At 44.7% G+C, this 10373-nt stretch overlaps 2 pseudogenes; both read right to left on the reverse strand.

The window, feature by feature from the left end:
* Positions 1–503: 503 nt before the first annotated feature.
* On the reverse strand, positions 504–1285 carry LOC109944576 (uncharacterized; annotated as a pseudogene).
* A 7126-nt stretch (positions 1286–8411) lies between these two features.
* Positions 8412–9193, reverse strand: LOC109944577 (uncharacterized; annotated as a pseudogene).
* Positions 9194–10373: the final 1180 nt, after the last annotated feature.

Consider the following 10373-nt stretch of genomic DNA (forward strand, 5'->3'; position numbering starts at 1 on the left):
TTCGCCTTCTCCGGCTAAAAATCCAAAGCCGATCAAATCTTAAGACGATTTATTTTCAAATCACGCGTAGGGAATTATTTTCGAGCAAAGTCAAATCAACCTCTCGACCGAGTTAATCGCGTAGTCGTCCGTTCGTCCGAATTCTGTTTCACTCTGTTCCGCGTACAGACGAATTCCGCACGAGCATTTTTATTCCGGGAAATATTAGCGCGGCCCGAGTGCGTGTTTGGGCCACATCCAGCCCAGCCCATTGGCCCACTAAAAACCCTAGCCCTCACATGGCTATAAATAGAAGTGCCTCCCCTTGCCAATTTGGAAAATTGCATCTACCCCCCTAGCCGCCACAACATTTCTCCCTCTCCTCCTTCCAGCCAACGCACGCATCCCCCTGCCTTCTTCCTCCCTGGCTCCCACGGCAGCAAGCAGGGAGCAAGGCTTGCAGCCATGGACGCCCAGGCCCCGACGCCCTGCCTGCGTTCCTCCACGGCGCCATTTCTCCCAGCCGGTTCCCTCTTCTCTCCTGCTCATGGCGCAGAGAAGCTCTCTGCCGAGCTGCTCCCATGGCGCCAGCCTTCCCTGCGGCGAGCTCCTTCCTCCAGGCACCCTTGCCGCCGAGCTCTCCTTCACGACGCGGGCGAGCTCCCTCCTCGGCTGCTTCCAGCCCAACTCGGCGCCCTTGCTGAAGGCGAGCAGCAGGCTCCCTGCTCCACGCGCCCCCCCCAGCCATGGCGTCCTGCTTCCTCCCATGGCGCAGGAGGTGCCCCAGCGAGCTCCCTTCCCTTTCCCATGGCTCGAGCTCGAGTTTCCTCATGGCGCTGCCTCCCTGTCCATGGCGACGCAGCAGCTCCCTCCCACGGACGCCAAGAAAAATCCCCCATGCCGACGCCCCTTCTTTTCCCTTACTCGTTCTCCCTCGCGCAACAGCAGCCGGGTCTTCTTCCTCCCCCTGCTGTCCACGGCGTGCAGCAAACAGGGAGCTGAGCTCCATCTCCCCCTCATGGCGGGACACAGCAGCAGCTCGCCCCGCCTCTCCTCGCAGGCGTAGCCCTCTCCCATGGCGCGCTGTAGCAGATGCCGCGGGGCATTCCCTCCATGCCTTGTGACTCGGTTTCCTTCCTGTGTGTGTGCTGCTGCGCCTGCGCCATTGATGCTTGCTAGGCGCTCGACAAAATGCGCAGCAGCCCCAACGTCTCCGCGTGGCTCGCTGCTTTTTGCTGCGCAGTGAACAGCACGCCATCGACGCTCGTCGGGTGTTTGCTGTTTTTGCGCAGTGAACAGCACGCCATCGACGCTCGTCGAGTGTTTGCTGTTTTTTTTTTCGCAGCCCCAACATCATCGTCGTTCACCCCGGTGAGACCGCGACGCTCCTTGTTCGATTCCGCATCAACATTATTTTCCTATGATTAATTATGTATGTGTGCTGCTTTGTTTTATTTTTGTGGATGAGATAACCACGTGTTTTGCGTGGAGAAGGCAAGCCGCTCGACGCTCGTCGATGTCGTAGCGATGCACAAATCGGAATCATCGTCGTTCTTGCAAACGCTGATTGGGTTTGTTTATGGTGAGCCATGTCGCTCTCGATTGACTCGATTAATAAATTATATAGATGCGGTTGAAATGTTTTGGCGGTAGGTCGTAATATGGTCGTGCTCATGATTTCGAGTTAGAGATTGGTGGTCGTCGATTCGTATAAATTGGTCGATGTGGTGCGTGTTTAAAAATTGTATTGGTATGGATTGAAGTTTGTGGCGAAAGAAAAAGGAAGTAGAAAAGAACTCGGATGTTTTTATGTTTCGATAGGAAGATGTGCGATGTGTTGTTTGATACGAAGGATAGGTTTTACTAGTTTAAACGGTTAGTCGGCAGACTCGATCAGTAAAGCTAAAATTTATTATGCGATTAAGATGAGGTGACGACATGCCATAGTAGTCGTCACCTTCTCTATGTTTTCGAGTCGGATAAATACCATAAGGCAATTAATTGTTGATACCCAAAGATTGTTAGAAACAAGTAAACGTGCTCTACTTGTTGCGTCAAAGGAAATATGGTGTGTTGATTAATTGGGAGCTACGTGACCTAATATAGAAAAGTAGTTAAGAAAACTAATCGAATTACTTTTAGCTATATTTTAAGTTAAGATGTCTAAAATGGTGAAACTAGTTTGGTTGGTCTCATAGTGTTATGATTGAGAAAAATATGAACTTGTGTATGAATTACTATTTTTTATGCTGTGTTAGCCAACGCTTGTTAAATAGAGGAATTCAATTGCGTTGAGTGATTGTTATATGTAGGTGTTTCCAGTACTTCAAGTGGTGGCAATTTAATTAGTAGACTCTCTATATGACGCTAAATGTCTAGGTAGAATTCTGAAATTTGTGGTGCCCAAATTGTCGAGTTAGAGGTTTAATTCAATCGATGCCGATTAAGTGGCTGAAAATAACTAGTAAAGAAGTTGTAGATGTAAAACTAGAAACTAGTATGCATATGTTCTCGTATGATGTTGTGGTCTAAATGCGTATGTTTATGGTCGTGATGAAAAGTAGTAGTGCTCAGGTGATGTCTAAATTAAAATGCAAACTATTGGTGAAAAGCGCTTTGATATTGATTGTTATAGAGAATGCATTGTTAATTGAGTATGGTGCTTTTAGTGCGCAAAATAACTTGTATAAGAATTAGTAAGTCTACCTGTTAGTTCTCACTTAGGTATTTTAACTCTAACAATTGTCAAAGTGTTAGAATAATTCAAGTCTTTAGAACATGGCAATTCTTAAATTGTATAGGAGCTGAAATTTATTAATTTCTGTTTTGGACTGCGCGCGCTGTTTTAGTTGTGCTGTATGTTTGATGAACTAAATTGTGTTTTCTGTAGATATGTGCTATAGAAAAGTGGTAGATAACCTTATTATCTTGCTGGTGTTAAAATTTGACAGCCATAGGTCTGACAGTTTAGGAGTTATGCTTTTTACAAATTCAGTAACTGAATCTGTCCAAATTCTGTACAGATTTCAGAAACTGTATTGTTTGTTCAATTTAATGTTGCAATCTGTTCATGGTCGTTATAAGAAAGTTGTAGATGCTTTTCTGATCTTGCTTGTGTTAAAATTTCATAACCATAGGACTGATAGTTTAAGAGTTATGAATTTTACAAACTGCTTGCTGTGTTCTGCCCACCGTCAGAATAGATTCGAAAACTGTGTTGTTTGATTTAGTTAAACATTGAATCACTTCTTAGTGATTATAAAAGTTATTTAGTACTTTTGCTGAGCTTTCCAAAAAGTCTTGGATCACTCTTTTTAGTGGTCTGAAACTTAAGTTATGGATGTTTAAAGTCTGAAGACTGAATCTGTCCAGTTCTGGACAGCACAGCCTTCATTGTGTATTTTACTCTCGATACATATTAAACTAGCCAATGATGTTTATAAATAATTTGTAGAACATTTAATTAGCTTTCCAGAAAGTCTAAAATCACTTTGTTTGGATGTCTGAATCTGTAGTTGTGAATTTTTGAAGTTGCAAGTCAGAATCTGTCCAAATCTGGACAGAGCTGCTGTAATTGCACTTTTTGACCTTGCTAAGTGTTGAATCAGTTTGAGTTGAAAATACCAAAGTTGTAGTTCACCTTGTAAGCTTTCCAGAAAGTCCTAGTTTGATATTTTTGGATTAATATTTGAAGAGATATGATTAAAACAAGTAGCTGCTGTGCTGCTGTCCTAAAAATCTGCATGTGCTCAAATGAATATTTAGTTCACCATTTTGGCTAAAAATGCTTAGTTAGCACTTAACGGACATAAACTTGTGATAGCTAAACTTAGGTTAACATCTGTTCCATGATTAATGTGCTTGCTTGCTATAGTTGATTGTGATAGAGGAGTCCATCGACATTGATGCATCGGTCCTCTGTTAAACTTGTGTTGTGATGCTTTTGTGTGATCAATAGAACTAATGCAAAGTCGTAGCAATTAAATAAATGTGTGTACCTGTGATATCGTATTTGTGTTGCGTAAATAAATAAGATATGGTCGTCTTGTTATTGGTGTTAATGATGAACGCTGATAACGTACGAATAGCTAGCGCTTGCGTATAGTCGTTGCGGTGTCTTACTACTTGGTGTTTAGTTCGCTACCGTGTATTGTATATCTTGTGATAACTTTTCATTATATTCATACATATGCATCTTGCACCTCATATAGGACCGTGAGATGATGATCGAGCCAGTGATGTGGTGCCAACCACAAGATGCCGTGGTGGACGACCGGAAAAAGGATGGACATAACCAGTGGATGCTCGCCAAGCGAGTGCCACCCAGCAAACACTATTTAAGTGTTAAATTAAAGGCAAGCCCCGGTTTTATGCATAACCGTTTATATATGCTATTTTACTACACTTAATGTTTGTAGGTTTGTACTGTGCACTTAAGTGTAGGAGTTGACTGAAACCCTAGTTGCATGAACTCAGGATTCCTTTTTGAGATGGATACTAGTATGCTAGGTCGAGTAGCTGCTTTATTAATTAGGGATCTCGGTAGAAGTCGAGTGATTTTTCTAGCACTCGCGCGAGGTCAGGAATTGGTTGTATCCATTTTGATATCATAATGATGATGGTCTGTGGACAACGGTCCATGGGGATGCGTTGTCTACGAGACGGAAATTGGAATAAGGATTAAGGTGTGGTACCGTGAGTCAAGCGTTTGAACGTACTAAGCACATGCCGAGAAATATGGTAAATCGGTAAGCCTAGTACCTGAGTGAACCTGGCAGTGGACATATCCCCTCACGCGACCTGAGACGAGGTCTCCCATTCCGGTTATGGTGGGTACAAGTGCGGTCACTGCACGACGGCCAGTCGGGGTCAGTGAGGCATTGTACGCCAAGGCGGTGAGCCCTGATCTGCTGACGGGGAAGCGATGGGGACGGTTGATGTGTGTGGGGACGGAGTGCCCCTGCATGTCGTGTGTTTAGGTTTACCTTGCAAGGATAAAAACTCGATTCGAATCGTCTGCTTCTCGCAGCTAATGAGACTGCTTGATCCATGCTGCTACATTGAGTAATAAGTGGAAATGAGGTGACTGGCAAAAGATGTTGTTTGATAAAAATGTTTGATACCATGTATGAATAGCTAGGTACACATCTAGTTAAAAGGGATCATACTAAAACTTGAAAAGCTAAAATATGATTTTAGACTCAGCTAGTGCTTTTGGCAAACCAAACCCCTCAGCCAAACAGCTGCATGTCTAGAGGTAGAGGAGTAGACTCCTCACACCGGGTAAGTCTAGCTGAGTATTAGTATACTCAGCCTTGCTTGTGGCACAATTTTTGCAGGTACCTCCTTGCTTTGGTTGTTGGTGTGACTTGACCTTCATCCCTGCCACCGGGATAGACGGTCGAGTGGGTTACTGCTTCCGCAGGAGAGGACCAGGAGGAGTAGCGTGGCCAGGCTTCGCCATGTTACTCGGTTTTCTCCGTTAGTTATCTCCGCTGCATTAAAATTTATGATTATTATTTCTGAAACTCTGATAATGTAATCACTAATGATACTTATTAAATTTGTGGTATTATGCTTTATTGTATTTCTCTGTGCCTCACCTTCGAGTGAGCTAGTGGTATTCGATCCTGGTAAGTGGCTTTATCGGACTAGATCCGAGGGACTGACGGGTTATTCCTGTTTAAGTGTGTTGTTGCCCTTAAGGGTGCGACTTGGGCACTTAAGCTGGAATAATTCGGGTGGTTCCGCCACAGCTGGTATCGGAGCGAATACCATCACAGAGAAGTCAATAAGTCATGATTACCAACCTTTTCTAAAGTAAAACTTGCTAGAAACCAAAGTTGGATAGATCGTCAGGACGATAAGGATAGACCTAGGACGTGAAGCCCTAGGAATAGATGGGTAGCTAGGTGGCTAGTTATTTAGGCCATAAAGGCTACTACTACTATTAATAAGGATGCTGTAGAAGCACCCGAAAATTAGTTAGGTCTGAGAAGACGACTAGAATGAGCATGCATCATGATTGTCGCATCATTGTCTCTTGTGCACCAACATGCTTCTCTCACCTTTATTCCAATAATAAGAACTTGTGAATAATGTAATGTATTGATATGTTAGGAACTATAAGAAATGCCTTCCTCGTGTCAGATTGGTAAGTCTTGTTAGGTCGTGCTATGTGTTTCTCTTGTCTTGCTAGCTAGGTGGTATTGTAATTGTTCAACCCTCTTTGCCAATAAAAAAAAATTGTTGCCTGTTTTGCCCATAAAAAGACCTCCTTCTTCAAACAACCTAGTGGTTCCCTTGTAAAACCTTAAAAAAAATTATTATCATGTGCTTGTTTTTGTGTTTTTAGCCCTTCTGTGTTTTACACTTGAATTTTACACCTGCACAACTTATAGACCACCACAACTTGACCGCTAGACCATCCCAAGTCTCCTTGTGCACTTGTTACGTCAAAAAAAATTGTTGTTAGGTGTCTAGTTGCGCAAACCCTATCAAGGCCATGTTTCATTCCATAGATCCTGCCCCAAATCTTCATAACCTTTCTGCTGCTCATCCTAAGCGATCTCATGCGACTGCCTCTCTTTTCACCTGGATCTAGTAAATCGTTACCTTTATGAATCATGTTGTGGCTTATCATCCGAATCCCTGGATCCTTTATCGATTCTGCCCCGTTATCTGGTTATCTGCTATAACCTGTTCTCAAGTATCAGATGTTGATCTCGCCTAAATCTCTCATTTCTGATCGTTCTCATACCCCCTTCTCTGAGGATCATGACACTGTTTTATCGATTTCATCTCTAAGCAGTGGATCCATTTGGTTCAATGGATTATGTTATTGACTTTAATTCTCTCATGCCTCTAAAAGCTCATCAATCTTGATCTCATGGTCGATTCATCCTCATATCAAATCTCGTGCTAATATCTGATCTGATAATCTCCATGTTGATCATAAAATAGTTCTCTGAGTTGAAGAAAATTCTCATGTGATGCTCTTTTGCCAACAATCTTTGCTTCAACACCGGTCACATTCTTATTTTCTGAGCCATACTCTCATGGGCTCCATCTATATGTGCTATGTGGATTTCTCATTGGTTGTGTTTCGTAATGGTGTTATGACTAACGACTGATGGTGCCACGACGAGACCGAGAGCCTACTATGGTGCACACATGGTTGAGCTGCTCGGTACGCGCTGGTATCGCGGTTAATAGTCGTGATCCATTACGAGACTATACTGATGTGTTATCTTTTGTGAACATTCTCTCAGAATGATCGCTGCATTTTGTCTCAATATGTCGCGATATTCTAACCAAATCTGTCTTCAGTATCTTGTCAGATACCCTCTCATGAATTTGCATCTATCTTCAGTCTGGGAGTTATATGCTTCTCCACCCTTAAATATCCTCATTCGAATCTCGGGACGAGATTCTGTTTAAGGGGGGAAGGCTGTGACACCCCAGGTGTCTATGTCGCGTTATGTCGGGAGATTAATCCTACTCTCGGATGCTCGGTAAAAAAATTTCTATTTCCCGATCGTGTCTATCTCTGTTTATCAGGCTTTCTCTTGGAAGTTCACCGAATTCAGAGTTAATCGATCGCGAGAAACAGCCAATTTTGGAGCGTGTTAAAACTTTTAATTCTCGGAACTAATGCAGACTCGAAGATCATTCTCGAATTATAAATCTCATCTGAAGCTCTTTAAAATCAAACTCTCGACGAATGTTATCTGATCTGAGCCCGAATCTAATTCCTCGAAACTTCGATCCATGTTCAATCTATGTCCAAAAATTAATCCGACTCCGTACTCTCACACGGAATACTCAGTACGTCGTCCTCTAATTATTTCTTACTCGACTCAGCCAAATATCTCATGTCCGAACCAAATTCAGAACCCCGTATCGACAGCAATTTTAAAAATATCACGATTCGCCTTCTCCGGCTAAAAATCCAAAGCCGATCAAATCTTAAGACGATTTATTTTCAAATCACGCGTAGGGAATTATTTTCGAGCAAAGTCAAATCAACCTCTCGACCGAGTTAATCGCGTAGTCGTCCGTTCGTCCGAATTCTGTTTCACTCTGTTCCGCGTACAGACGAATTCCGCACGAGCATTTTTATTCCGGGAAATATTAGCGCGGCCCGAGTGCGTGTTTGGGCCACATCCAGCCCAGCCCATTGGCCCACTAAAAACCCTAGCCCTCACATGGCTATAAATAGAAGTGCCTCCCCTTGCCAATTTGGAAAATTGCATCTACCCCCCTAGCCGCCACAACATTTCTCCCTCTCCTCCTTCCAGCCAACGCACGCATCCCCCTGCCTTCTTCCTCCCTGGCTCCCACGGCAGCAAGCAGGGAGCAAGGCTTGCAGCCATGGACGCCCAGGCCCCGACGCCCTGCCTGCGTTCCTCCACGGCGCCATTTCTCCCAGCCGGTTCCCTCTTCTCTCCTGCTCATGGCGCAGAGAAGCTCTCTGCCGAGCTGCTCCCATGGCGCCAGCCTTCCCTGCGGCGAGCTCCTTCCTCCAGGCACCCTTGCCGCCGAGCTCTCCTTCACGACGCGGGCGAGCTCCCTCCTCGGCTGCTTCCAGCCCAACTCGGCGCCCTTGCTGAAGGCGAGCAGCAGGCTCCCTGCTCCACGCGCCCCCCCCAGCCATGGCGTCCTGCTTCCTCCCATGGCGCAGGAGGTGCCCCAGCGAGCTCCCTTCCCTTTCCCATGGCTCGAGCTCGAGTTTCCTCATGGCGCTGCCTCCCTGTCCATGGCGACGCAGCAGCTCCCTCCCACAGACGCCAAGAAAAATCCCCCATGTCGACGCCCCTTCTTTTCCCTTACTCGTTCTCCCTCGCGCAACAGCAGCCGGGTCTTCTTCCTCCCCCTGCTGTCCACGGCGTGCAGCAAACAGGGAGCTGAGCTCCATCTCCCCCTCATGGCGGGACACAGCAGCAGCTCGCCCCGCCTCTCCTCGCAGGCGTAGCCCTCTCCCATGGCGCGCTGCAGCAGATGCCGCGGGGCATTCCCTCCATGCCTTGTGACTCGGTTTCCTTCCTGTGTGTGTGCTGCTGCGCCTGCGCCATTGATGCTTGCTAGGCGCTCGACAAAATGCGCAGCAGCCCCAACGTCTCCGCGTGGCTCGCTGCTTTTTGCTGCGCAGTGAACAGCACGCCATCGACGCTCGTCGGGTGTTTGCTGTTTTTGCGCAGTGAACAGCACGCCATCGACGCTCGTCGAGTGTTTGCTGTTTTTTTTTCGCAGCCCCAACATCATCGTCGTTCACCCCGGTGAGACCGCGACGCTCCTTGTTCGATTCCGCATCAACATTATTTTCCTATGATTAATTATGTATGTGTGCTGCTTTGTTTTATTTTTGTGGATGAGATAACCCCGTGTTTTGCGTGGAGAAGGCAAGCCGCTCGACGCTCGTCGATGTCGTAGCGATGCACAAATCGGAATCACCGTCGTTCTTGCAAACGCTGATTGGGTTTGTTTATGGTGAGCCATGTCGCTCTCGATTGACTCGATTAATAAATTATATAGATGCGGTTGAAATGTTTTGGCGGTAGGTCGTAATATGGTCGTGCTCATGATTTCGAGTTAGAGATTGGTGGTCGTCGATTCGTATAAATTGGTCGATGTGGTGCGTGTTTAAAAATTGTATTGGTATGGATTGAAGTTTGTGGCGAAAGAAAAAGGAAGTAGAAAAGAACTCGGATGTTTTTATGTTTCGATAGGAAGATGTGCGATGTGTTGTTTGATACGAAGGATAGGTTTTACTAGTTTAAACGGTTAGTCGGCAGACTCGATCAGTAAAGCTAAAATTTATTATGCGATTAAGATGAGGTGACGACATGCCATAGTAGTCGTCACCTTCTCTATGTTTTCGAGTCGGATAAATACCATAAGGCAATTAATTGTTGATACCCAAAGATTGTTAGAAACAAGTAAACGTGCTCTACCTGTTGCGTCAAAGGAAATATGGTGTGTTGATTAATTGGGAGCTACGTGACCTAATATAGAAAAGTAGTTAAGAAAACTAATCGAATTACTTTTAGCTATATTTTAAGTTAAGATGTCTAAAATGGTGAAACTAGTTTGGTTGGTCTCATAGTGTTATGATTGAGAAAAATATGAACTTGTGTATGAATTACTATTTTTTATGCTGTGTTAGCCAACGCTTGTTAAATAGAGGAATTCAATTGCGTTGAGTGATTGTTATATGTAGGTGTTTCTAGTACTTCAAGTGGTGGCAAGTTAATTAGTAGACTCTCTATATGACGCTAAATGTCTAGGTAGAATTCTGAAATTTGTGGTGCCCAAATTGTCGAGTTAGAGGTTTAATTCAATCGATGCCGATTAAGTGGCTGAAAATAACTAGTAAAGAAGTTGTAGATGTAAAA

The sequence above is a fragment of the Zea mays genome, chromosome 2, assembly GCF_902167145.1.
Source record: "Zea mays cultivar B73 chromosome 2, Zm-B73-REFERENCE-NAM-5.0, whole genome shotgun sequence".
Taxonomy (NCBI): domain Eukaryota; kingdom Viridiplantae; phylum Streptophyta; class Magnoliopsida; order Poales; family Poaceae; genus Zea; species Zea mays.